We start from the raw sequence: 12,214 nt of genomic DNA on the forward strand, positions 1-12,214 counted from the left end.
GCTGCAACTTGGGAGTTCAGTGCACACTTATACCAAGCACTACCACTTACCTATTTACTCTAAATCCAGAGCAGACTTTGCCACTGCAGTTCTGCAGGGCCTCATAGCCACTCCTAATCCTATTTAGACCCAGCCGCCCAACCTCAGCTTTGGGATTCAACCCAAGTGTAATGACTGCAACAGTGAAACGCGATGAACATAGTACAGTTGTGTACCTACCATAAATGTAGACGTTAGAGAGAATTCACTGTTGCAGTCCAGGTTACCCACCCACCATCCCCCTTTCTTTGCTGGGACTTATCTGTACTTCTCTATCCTATACAACCTATGTGGTGTATTTGCTTGTAGATGAAGGTATTGTTTATTTTAGTGTATGTTTTTTTATAAGCAATGTGTATTGCCTACCTTCTTGGGGGCACCTGACATCTGGGGCAAGAAAAACTGAAGAAAATGGCATCGGCTGCATCTTGTATACCCCTAGTGCACTGACGTCAGGGAAGAGGCGACAGCAGCTGACGCCGGACCAGGACTTTGGAATTCAGGCCGACTGCGGGAAGCCTGCCAGCAGGATAACCCAAGTGTAATGACTGCAACAGTGAATACACTCTAATGTCTACATTTATGGTAGGTACACAACTGTACTTTCCCTGTTGGCCTCCAGAATGGTTCCACTACCTTTTAGTAGCACATAAGTTTTCAGTAGATGATTTCCTGCTGCAGCCTGTTTGCATCTCTGGTTATTAGCAAATGCTGCAACCTTTCCCCTCATCCTTTCTCTTACGCTTTCCCCATTCCTCTTAATTTCCATGTTCATTGAGAAAGGCTGGCAGAAATATGCAAAGTCATTCTCATTGCTACATTTTGGCATCAGTAAGTTTTGGATGTTCATGTTTCACTGTTGCAGTCATTACATTTGGGTAATCCTGCGGGCAGGTTGCCTTCAGTCGGCCTGAATTCCAAAGTCAGAAAAAATGAGACGAAAAGCTAATAAAATGTCACCATAAACCCAGAAAAATTCGCTCAAACTCCAATGGAGGGTCAGTAGTATGCTCAATTACTCAAGTAAAACACTCAGGTCCACGGATGAACAACTATTTATTTTAACGCAAATAAATTTATACGTTCTCGACAAACCTCTTCATCAGAATCAATACACCAACAATGAGTTAAACATTCATTTATATACTTTCCCTAATTAAGAGTGTAATTATCTAACCAATAAAATAAAATCAGGTCATAACATTCATTGAGCACTTGATTACCTTGATGATAATATTCTATAAGTGCTTTCCCTTATGGCTTAAAATCTGATGTGTATCAAATATAAAAAATTCTTCTCTAAAAAATGCATATATTGTAAAAAAACGTATAAGATCTAACATAACACTTTAAAAACCAGAATGTTATTTCCTTCGTAATAACCTGTTCCCATACTGCCATCTTGTGACATTATTGAAAAGTGCACTCACTTTATTAAAGTTTGGCAGACCTCAGCTTAAGAACTGGTTTAATGGATAAAAAATCATTTAAGCCTGGGGGTTTGTTGGAATCCAAAATTAGCTGCCAGTATAACTCCTTGTATTCCAATTTGTCTTCCCACATACCTCCCCTTAAATCAGTAGGGACAGATTCCAATACAAAGAAAATACTGCTTTGGGACAAGTTTTTTGATGTCTAAATAGTGCATTTTTACTATTCTGTTTTCTTATTTCTTATAGATGTTCATAAATTCTACACTTCAGTTTTCTTTCTGTCTTCCCAACATAAAAGGAGGTACATTGGCCACAAGTAGCAAAGTAGATCACTCCACAACTGTTGAAGCTGCATGTACCCCTACTAGTAATTAATCTATTTTTGGCCACTAAATGTACTGAGTTTTTATTAATTATATGGGAACATTGAGAACAAAAACCATATTTGTATGTCCCAAATCCACGAGATGATGTACACTTTGGAAAAGATGAACTAAACTCTAAACATTTGTTTGAAATTCAAATCCTTACGATAAACAGTTTTTAAGGGAAGTTGATTTTTCAATGGTAAATCAGTGATGTGAACAAACCTTTCCCATTCTCTTAAAATCAATTCTTTTATAAGTCCTGAATCGCCAGAAAAATCTAAGATATATGCCCTATGCCCACTGGTAAAGGCATTATTCTTCACACCAGAAATTGTGGATATTGGATCTTTTCCTAAAATGGGGGCAAATCTGTCCTTTCTCTCTAAAACCACAAATTCTAGAACTTCTCTAACAACTACTCTGGATAAGCTCTCTCCCTAAACATACTGATCACCTTATCACATTCTATTAAAAATTCTTGGTCATCTGAAGTCATTCTGCTCACTCTTACTAGTTGCCCCTTCACTAAATTTTTCTTTTGAAAAAAAGGGTGGGCACTTTTGAAATGAAGATAAGAGTTAGAAAATGTTTTTTTTACGATAAATATTGGAAACAAACCTATTATTAACCTTTCTTAACGAAATATCCAGGTAAATCAGTTTCTCCGAATTAAATTCAAAAGTAAAATCCAGAAAATTAGTAGTTCCCTTCACATAGTGTAAAAATTCTAGGAATTTTTCTTTAGTGTCCATCCAAAAAATAACTATATCATCTAAAAATCTTTTGTACAATGACCAACAATTAGAGAAAGGGCTGTGGATTACATATAGTTTCTCCCACCATGTTAATATTATGTTGGCATAAGTGGGGGCACACTTGGCCCCCATAGCCACCCCTTTGTTTTGTTTAAAAAATTCACCCTGAAAAAACATAAAATTGTTTTTCAAGATAGTTTCCATAAAAAGGAGGCAATTAGTAAAATCATCCTGGGAAAGTGTACCACTGTCTACCATGGCTTGCTCTAACCATAATAAACCTGTTTCATGAGGGATAGAACCAAACAAATCTATAATGTCTAATGTAACAAAAGAAAGATGGGGAGTTAATAAATGTGGTTTAATAAGTCTCAGAAAATCCCATGAATCTTTTATAACTGTCTCACCAGAATAAGATAATACTTTTAGTTTTTCATCCACAAATTTGGCTAAAGGGGTCGTTATTGACCCTTCTGAAGGGACAGTCAACCTAAGTGGCGGATCTACAGGGTTCTTATGTACTTTGGGTACGCCAAAGACGGAAGGAACACGTGGTTGTTTGTTGAATAAAAAATTAAATTGCTCTTGGTTAATAGAACCTTCCAATAATAAATCTTGGAGCATCCAAGTGTACTTTACTTTTGGCGATATTGACTTCGTTAATCGAAGCCTTAGAATATTTTGAGGCATCATGTAAAGAATCTTTCAACTTAGATTCATAAATGATGCTATCCATAAGTACTGTCCCCCCACCCTTATCTGGGTACATCACCCTGACACTTCTGTTCTGTTTTAAACCATTTAAAATTTCTTTCTCAGAATGTGTCAAATTGGAATTAACAAAATGCTTTGAGGGAGTATTTCTACTTTCTCTTTCTAATAAATTCTCCAGGTTTTTTAACTGGGGATGTAAGGGGGGATTAAACGTGCTTCTCTTCTTAAGGGTGGAAGTGACAACTGTTTCCTGTTCCTGGTATATTAATGCCAAATTTTGTTTTCTCAAGAAAAGTTTGAGGTCTGTGATAGATCTTGGAATATTTGCCTTCCTATTTGGAACAAACTTGAAACCCTTTGAAAAAAGCTGAAAATGTTCAGTTTGCACTTCTATATTACTAAAATTGAATATTTTATAGTTGTTAAATTCTAACATTTTTTCAGTGCAACTGATGTTAGATACTTGTGTTACCTCCTGTTGTAACCTCGGTAATTGTATTGTACCGGGTTCTGATTGCGAATTCTCTTGGACCGACGAACTGGGGGTCCTTGCTCTAAAGGGAAATCCCTTCCTACATAATCACTATCATCATGCCCCATTCCACCTCCTACCTGATTTTGTTCCTGAAAATCCCTTCTGCTAGTACCTGTGTTGTTCTCATAAAGCAAAGATGTAAAATATCTAGGTTTGGGGTATGCTTTACTTTCACGGTATTCTTTAACATCTCTTGCAAGCTTCCCTTGCTTCCTTTTCATATTAGCTAAGCAGTCAGAATCAACCTCAGAGAAAATTTTTAAATACAGCTTTTTTTCTGTATCAACTTGAAACAAAAGGTCGTTTACAATTTTGGTGTTAATAGTCTCCATTTCGTTTAAAATCAACGCCATGACCCTATCGTTTTCTTTTAAAATAGCTTTCATAACATCAAACCCACAATTGTCAAAGATTTTGAGTAGATCTTTGTGAAAATCTGACCCCTCCTCAACCCTGTTCGGAAATTTGGATAACCTTAAACCTTTCGGAACAACTTGTTTGTTAAGACATTCTTTAAGATAGATACAATCACATTCTAATCTTTTATATTTGTCTAGAAAAAAATATAGGTCGTCAAGACTTTCCCTGTATGTTTTAATTACATTTTCACCAGGACTGGTGTTACTCAAAACCTGGTGCATTTTGTAATTTTTGTCAGCGAAACTTTTAAAGTCAAAAATCTGTTGATTAACAGAAAAGTCACCTTGGTTGCGAATGTCTGTGAGCCTCGCTCCTTCAGTCATTTGTCTCGGTCCATTGCCACATCCTGATGGTGAACCACTCCTAAGGAGTCTTGGAAAATCAGAAAGAACATCATCCCCATTGTAAATTGGACCTTCCTTTTGGTTTGCTGTACCAATATTTGTACCAGAAGCAGATATTCCATCTTGGCGTCCTACACGTTCTTTCTGCGAGCCGGCACTTGACCCGGAATCCAAGGATACAATAGACTGACAAGCCGGCGTCAGTAACTCCACCAATTGCGAAAGTTGTCCAATCACCTTTCTCAGCTCCCCTCTCTCGTCTTGACGGGAATCCAAATCGACCGCTGCCCCCGGAGTTTCAGCCATCTCCCAAGAAAAACACAAACTCAGAAAAAATTAGACGAAAAGTGAATAAAATGTCACCATAAACCCAAAAAAATTCGCTCAAACTCCAATGGAGGGTCAGTAGTACGCACAATTCCTCAAGTAAAACACTCAGGTCCACGGATGAACTATTTATTTTAACGCAAATAAATTTATACGTTTTCGACAAACCTCTTCATCAGAATCGATACACCAACAATGAGTTAAACATTCATTTATATGCTTTCCCTAATTAAGAGAGTAATTATCTAACCAATAAAATAAAATCAATTAACATTCGTTGAACACTTGATTACTTACCTTGATGATAATATTCTATAAGTGCTTTCCCTTATGGCTTAAAATCTGATGTGTATCAAATATAAAAAATTCTTCTCTAAAAAATGCATATATTGTAAAAAAATGTATTTTAGTGTATTTTTTTTTATAAGCAATGTGTATTGCCTACCTTCTTGGGGGCACCTGACATCTGGGGCAAGAAAAACTAAAGAAAATGGCATCTGCTGCATCTTGTATACCCCTAGCACACTGACGTCGGGGAAGAGGCGACAGCAGCCGACGCCAGACCTGGACTTTGGAATTCAGGCCGACTGCGGGAAGCCTGCCTGCAGGATAACCCAAGTGTAATGACTGCAACAGTGAATACACTCGAACATCTACATTTATGGTAGGTACACAACTGTACTTTCCCTGTTGGCCTCCAGAATGGTTCCTCTACCTTTTAGTAGCACATAAGTTTTCAGTAGATGATTTCCTGCTATAGCCTGTTTGCATCTCTGGTTATTAGCAAATGCTGCAACTTTTCCCCTCAGCCTTTCTCTTACGCTTTCCCCATTCCTCTTAATTTCCATGTTCATTGAGAAAGGCTGGCAGAAATATGCAGTCATTCTCATTGCTGCATTTTGGCATTAGTAAGTTTTGGATGTTCATGTTTCACTGTTGCAGTCATTACATTTGGGTAATCCTGCGGGCAGGTTGCCCTCAGTCGGCCTGAATTCCAAAGTCTTGGGTCCTGCGTCGGCTGCTGTCGCCCCTTCCCTGATGTCAGGTCGTCAGGGGTATAAAAGATGCGGCTGTCGCCATTTTCTTAAGTCTTTCTTGCCGTGCGGTGCCCGAAGCAGAAGCAGTTCGCAATTGCCGGTCGGCCGACTCCTGAGATTTTCGTGTTGAGTTTCGGATCCGAAGTCTTCAATAAAGCTAAGTACCCCGTTGGGGAAACATTTTTCTTGCTCCAGACCTATGTCCGAAAAAGTTAATAATTGTATTTCTTCTGGAAAGCAAATACCTCATAAGGACTTTCATTCTTACTGTATTCCTTGCCTAGACCCTGATCACAATGTTGCTGGTTGTCGGTTTTGTGCTAGATTTAAACAATGCACTATTAAGAGCCTGTATGATTTTGCTTCAAACTATTTTGGACGCCGGTTTAATTATCCAGTAATGTCGTTGGATAGCCATCTGACTACCGGAGTTCACAAAAAACGCAAAGAAAAGGAGAGAGAGAACCGAGGCCAAAAACAGACTATGAAGCTTTTCCTAAGCCAGTCGCAGGTTCTCAGTGAGGCACTTTCGCAGCCCCTGACGCCCGCTACTTTAGAGTCGCAGGCCACTACAGACTCCCACGTGGAGTCTGCCATGCTGCTGGAAACTCAAGGTATTGGAATCTCGGATACTATTCCTTCAGATGGTTCCAGAGCCGCTGAGCAGGCACCGGCTTTTGAGGGTGTATTCACACCTAAACATCTTTACATTAAACCAACCTCCGCTTCAAAAGGCAAAGACTAAAGCACCTTCTAAAGCAAAGAAACAAACTCAAGAGCCGCTTGGACAGGCCTCTTTGCCCAAAAAACAGATGCTCGAAATGGCCGAAGACTTAATTACCTTGATCAGGGGTTCCCATCCCCCTTCTGATAAGAGGCCTAGGCAAGAGACTGACTATGAATCTTCAGATCAGGTTTCTATTTCTTCTGATTCTTCTTCTGATCAGGAATATTCTCTTTCCCCATATGAGGATTCTGATGCTGAAGAATCTATACCTTCAGCTTCTCCTCCAGAGGACTATTCTTTGGGGAAATCTTGCATACCATGAGGGAGCATTTCCACTGGGAGAGCCAAGATTTTTCAGAATCTAAAAAGAGGCTCAGCGATTTCCTTTTACTACATCAACACAGGCTACTAGCCATTCCACCTGTGTTAGATATTGTAGATGTGTTTTCGGTGTCTAGTCTTACCCCTGACTCCTTATCTCCAGCTACTGTTAAGCCTGTCAGGTGTTACCGGGTTCCTGACTCTCATAAATTCCTTTTTAAAAGCCCTGCTGCAGACCCAGAAACTATTTCACAGGGTCCCAAAGGAGTTAAGGTTTCCTCTGCAAAAAACCCTACCCCCTCTGACAGAGATTCTAGGGCACTGGATAGATGGGAAAAAAGGTTTACACATCTGCTACCTTAGCTATAAGGGCCTTAAACTGTCAGTTTCATATGCTCAAATATCAGCAACATGTCATGGCATTGCTTAAACAGAAAATTTTATTAAACTCTGAATGTGCCGAAAACAGAAATGCAGGATTTATTGCATGCAGCTGAAAAAGTTGGAAAACGTACTTTGCAATGTGGTTTTGATTCTTTGGAAGCCTCCTGCAGGGCTGCAGTTACGGGTTCTGTAATTAGGAGGCATGCTTGGTTAAAGGAACAAAATCTGCCTGATCATGTCAAAGTTAAATTATTAGATGCACCTTTACAGCATGATACTTTGGTGTTAAGGCAGAGGAGGTGTTAAAGAAAATAGAGGACAAAGCTAAATCTATGGAAACTGTCAAAGATTTTTTTACAAGTACAGCCACCTAGTTTTAGTAGACACTGGCCTACAAAGAATTGGTCCTTTCCTGTCAGACAGGCCTCAAAGGGGCAGATCCAGGCGCGCTAGAGGCAGATCCCAGACACAAGGTTCCTACAGGTCAAAGCAATGGGGTACTTCTACCTCCAAAGTTGGAGAAGACAAATCACAACCATACATGAAACAGTCCCAATGACTTCACCCTGCACCAAGCACTTATCTTCTGGCAGCACCCTTAGAGGAAAATTAGCACTTTTTTCTCAAAATTGGCACATTATAACCCAGGATAAGTGGGTTCTAAATATCGTGTGTCAAGGATACAAGTTCCATTTCCATACCGTGCCAAAGGCAAACGGCTGGCCAGATCTGCCAAAAAATCACTGGGCAGAGGCACAAAAACCAAGTCTCATCCCTCATGGACATGGGGGCCATTCAATGTCCACAGACATTGCCAACATCCTAGCTGACAGGTTCAGTGCAAACTCCCCCCCCCCCCCCCCCCCACCAAAAGGGCAAATATCTATCCCAGCAGAGTGCTGCTCCCTTGACATCTCAGATGCTCAGGTAAGAGCTACCCTCTCCAAAGCAAAATAAAACAGCATCAATGGGAGAGCTAAACCCAAACATAAAACTACTGTTCAATCTCAGCCTTACTACAGGATATGTACCCAAAGAGTGGCGTACAGCAACAGTGGTCCCTCTCCACAAAGGTGGTGCCTCAACGGATCCTGTAAACTATCGCCCCATAAGCCTGACTAGCTTGGTCTGCAAAGCTATAGAAAGGATCATCATGGACCTCATAAATAAAGATATTGGGGACCTACAGACACTGGATCCTACCCAGTTCAGCTTCGATATCTTTGAAACGGTCACCAACGCTATTGACGAGGGGAAGGTGGTCCACACAACCTACCTGGACCTCGCAAAAGCCTTCGATACAATACCCCACTGGGGCATTATAGATAAGCTCACCAGCTTAAATATAAACCCCTATGTCACTAGATTGGTTGCAAACTGGCTCAAGGACAGAACCCACATGGTTAGAATTGCTGGAGCCATGTCAGACTCCAAACCAGTTACAAGTGGTGTCCCACAAGGCTCAGTCCTGGGACCTCTTTTGTTCGGTATATATTTCTCAGAGGTACAGGCCAACACGGAAGGACTGTGGCTGACCAAGTTCGCAGATGACTGCAAACTGGGCGCCATAATAGAATCTCCAGCCAACACAAGCATCCTCCAAAAGGGCCTCATAGAAACAGACAACTGGTGCCAGAGCCATGGCCTCAAGCTCAACGCCAAAAAGTATATAGTCATCCCCTTTGGCAAAAACAAAGTGCCCACAAATTACCACATAGGTGGTAATCCATTAAGTACAGAAGAAGTAATTAGGGACCTGGGGACCCAAGTTGATAGCAGTCTCTCATTTGACAACCACGTGGCCAAAGTGGTTAGAAAAACATTTTATATAGCCCACCTAATCATGAAGGGATTCACATCTAGATCAGGGGAGGTCATCGTGCCTCTTACTCATCCCTCATCAGGCCCATAATTGAGTACAATGCCCTTTTTGGGATGTACCTTACCAGACACCTGCAGCAACTGGAAAGACCCCAAAAGTACCTCACCAAGAGGATCAAAGGGCTCAAACAGATGCCATATGCTGCCCGGTTAAAGAAACTCCAGCTCTACTCAGTGCCATACTGCCTGCTCAGAGGCGATCTGTGCCTGATGTATAAAGCCATGTCCAACCCGGAATTAATGGACATGCTGCACCTCAGAAAATCCAAATCCCATCGAGCAACGCGCTCGAGAGACTTGAACCTCAGCACTGAAATAAATAGGACATGCTGGAGGAACAGATTCATAACCCAGAGGCTCCCTTCACTCTGGAATAAAATCCCAGTCCAGGTTAGGCAGAGTCCCTCATTGACTCTCTTCAAGAGGAATCTTGATGAGTGGATGGGAGTTCATAGGTTTACCCTGGGTATTACTTCTGTGTCACTGTTAGACAGAGGCACAGTATACTAACCTCGAAAAAGGGCATAGCAAAATTAATTTAAAATGGGTGTTGAAAGCCAAACACACTCTGGCTAGGCTTATAAATGCCCTAGGGCAGATAGCCTAGTATGAACCTATGAACAAGTACCAGAGCAAGAGCAGGGACAAGGTTTTTACTCAACTGTTCTTGGTTCCCAGAAAGGGCAACACCTGGAGACCAATACTGGGACCTATCTATTCTTAACACATTCCTGGATATAACAAAATTCAAGATGACTTTGCAACAGCTTCTGCCCATGCTGGGCAAGAACACTTGGCTGGTAAGTCTAGACCTAAAAGAGGCATACCTGCATATCCCAATCAGACAAATTGCCTGGCACCAGTAATTGCATTCTGCAGACAAAGAGGAATACAAATATATCCTTACTTGGACGACTGCCTAATTCAAGCAGAGAACAGGGACATTCTTCTAAAGCATCTGGCGTTTGTGAAAAGACTTCTAACATGCCTGGGGTACACAGTCAATGAAAAGAAATCAAAACTAGTACCCTCTCGAGATAATATTCCTGGGTGCAAGCTTAAATACAACTGCCCAGACGACTTATCTCACACCAGACAAACAAAGGCAACTGACTACCCATGTCATAATGTTGGCAACAAAGGCCCAGTTATCTGCAAGAAAAATTCTGCAGGCTTTGGGCTTCATGGCATCCTACTAATTCTATATGCAAGACTGCATATGAGGAAACTTCAATGGTTCCTAAAATGTGTTTGGACTCAACATTGCCACAGCCTGGAAACGACTATTATTCTCATTCCCTGCCTACAACAGGAGTTTTGATGGTGGGCTAAGGCTTGTCACCAAAACAAGGGGCAGCCATTCACATTACCCCCAGCCAGGCAGACCATAACAACGGATGCATCAGATTATGCCTGGGGGGCCCACATGGCAGGATGATGCATTCAGGGCACATGGTCCTCAACCCAAATGCATCTACATATCAATCAAAAAGAGATGCTAGCTGTTCAGAATGCCCTGACAGCCTTCAAGGACCTACTTCATCTGGGACAACTACCGATAAAGACACAACACCATGGTTATGTGGTATGTAAACAAGCAGGGGGGCACACATTCTTACCCCTTTTGCAGACTAGCTATGACTTTGTGGGACACAGCATTAACTTACCAAGTACATCTGCAGGCACAATTCCTGCCAGGAGGGAAAAATACTCTGGCAGATTAACTAAGCAGAAATCTCATGGATACCCGCGAGTGGCAGCTGGATCCACAAGTCTTCAGCATGATAACAAGGAAATGGGGGTGCTCAGACATAGAGCTGTTTGCCTCCCCTCACAACTACCAACTAAAAATTCTGCACAAGGACTTATCACAGACAAGCATGGAAAGTGGACGCCCTATCTTTCAGCTGGAAAAAACTATTAGTATATGCCTTTCCCCCCACTGCCTCTCCTCCCCAAGGTACTTTTAACGGTGAGACAGGAGAAGCCAAAAATGATACTGATTGCCCCAGACTGGCCCTGCCACTACTGGTTTCCAGTCCTAAAGAACTTGTCTCAATACCCAGCTTGGACCTTGCCTCAAATACCCCATCTACTGTCCCAGCAAAACAATCAGATCCTGCACAGCCAACTCAGGACTTTAAACCTGGCAGCATGGCAGATAATGTAGTCATACAAAACACACCTGTCAGCAAAGCGGTGATGGATGTCATTTTGGAGGCCAGAAGGCCTAGTACTAGAAAATCTTATGGAGGAAAATGGAAGAGATTCTGTGCTTGGAACCAGGCACAAGGAACTGATACAGCTGTGCCAAATATTCCTCAGATTTTGCAGTACTTAACTAAGATGCTGGACTAAAGCCTATCTTTTTCATTTATTAAAATTCATGCTTCTGCCATTTCGGCTCATTACAATACAGAGCCACCAATCTTTTCTCATCCTTTATTAAAGCAGTACCTCAGAGGAGCCAAACATTTAAGGCCACCAATGAGATCACCAATGCCTGCATGGGACCTCGACTATGTCTTGGAAAAACTCACCATGCCTCCTTTTCAGCCAGCTGCTACTGCTGACATAAAGTTTTTATCTTGGAAAACAGCTCTGCTCCTAGCAATAACTTCTGCAAGACGAGTTTCAGAGCTACAGGCACTCATGGCTGTGGAACATTTTATCATTTTGTATCCAGACAGGGTCTCTCTGAAGACAAACCCAACATTTATGCCTGAGGTGGTGTCCAGTGTGGCTGTTAACCAAACTATTCATCTGCCAACCTTTTATCCGAATCCACAGAACAAGGGGGAGGGAATTCTGCACTCTTTGGACATACACAGACAGCTTAGATTCTACTTGCACAGAACTGACGTTTTCAGAAAGACAGAGCAATTACTAGTGATATATGCTGCAGGATCACAAGGAAAGGCGATCTCAA

General features: G+C 41.5%; 1 protein-coding gene across 7 annotated transcripts in view; it reads left to right on the top strand.

Moving 5' to 3' along the window:
• Window positions 1-12,214, top strand: part of CAPRIN1 (cell cycle associated protein 1) — a 2,078,829-nt gene that overhangs the window by 996,104 nt on the left and 1,070,511 nt on the right. The window lies entirely within an intron of this gene.

Source organism: Protopterus annectens, chromosome 9.part0 (genome assembly GCF_019279795.1).
Source record: "Protopterus annectens isolate FY-2018-M chromosome 9.part0, PAN1.0, whole genome shotgun sequence".
NCBI lineage: Eukaryota > Metazoa > Chordata > Ceratodontiformes > Protopteridae > Protopterus > Protopterus annectens.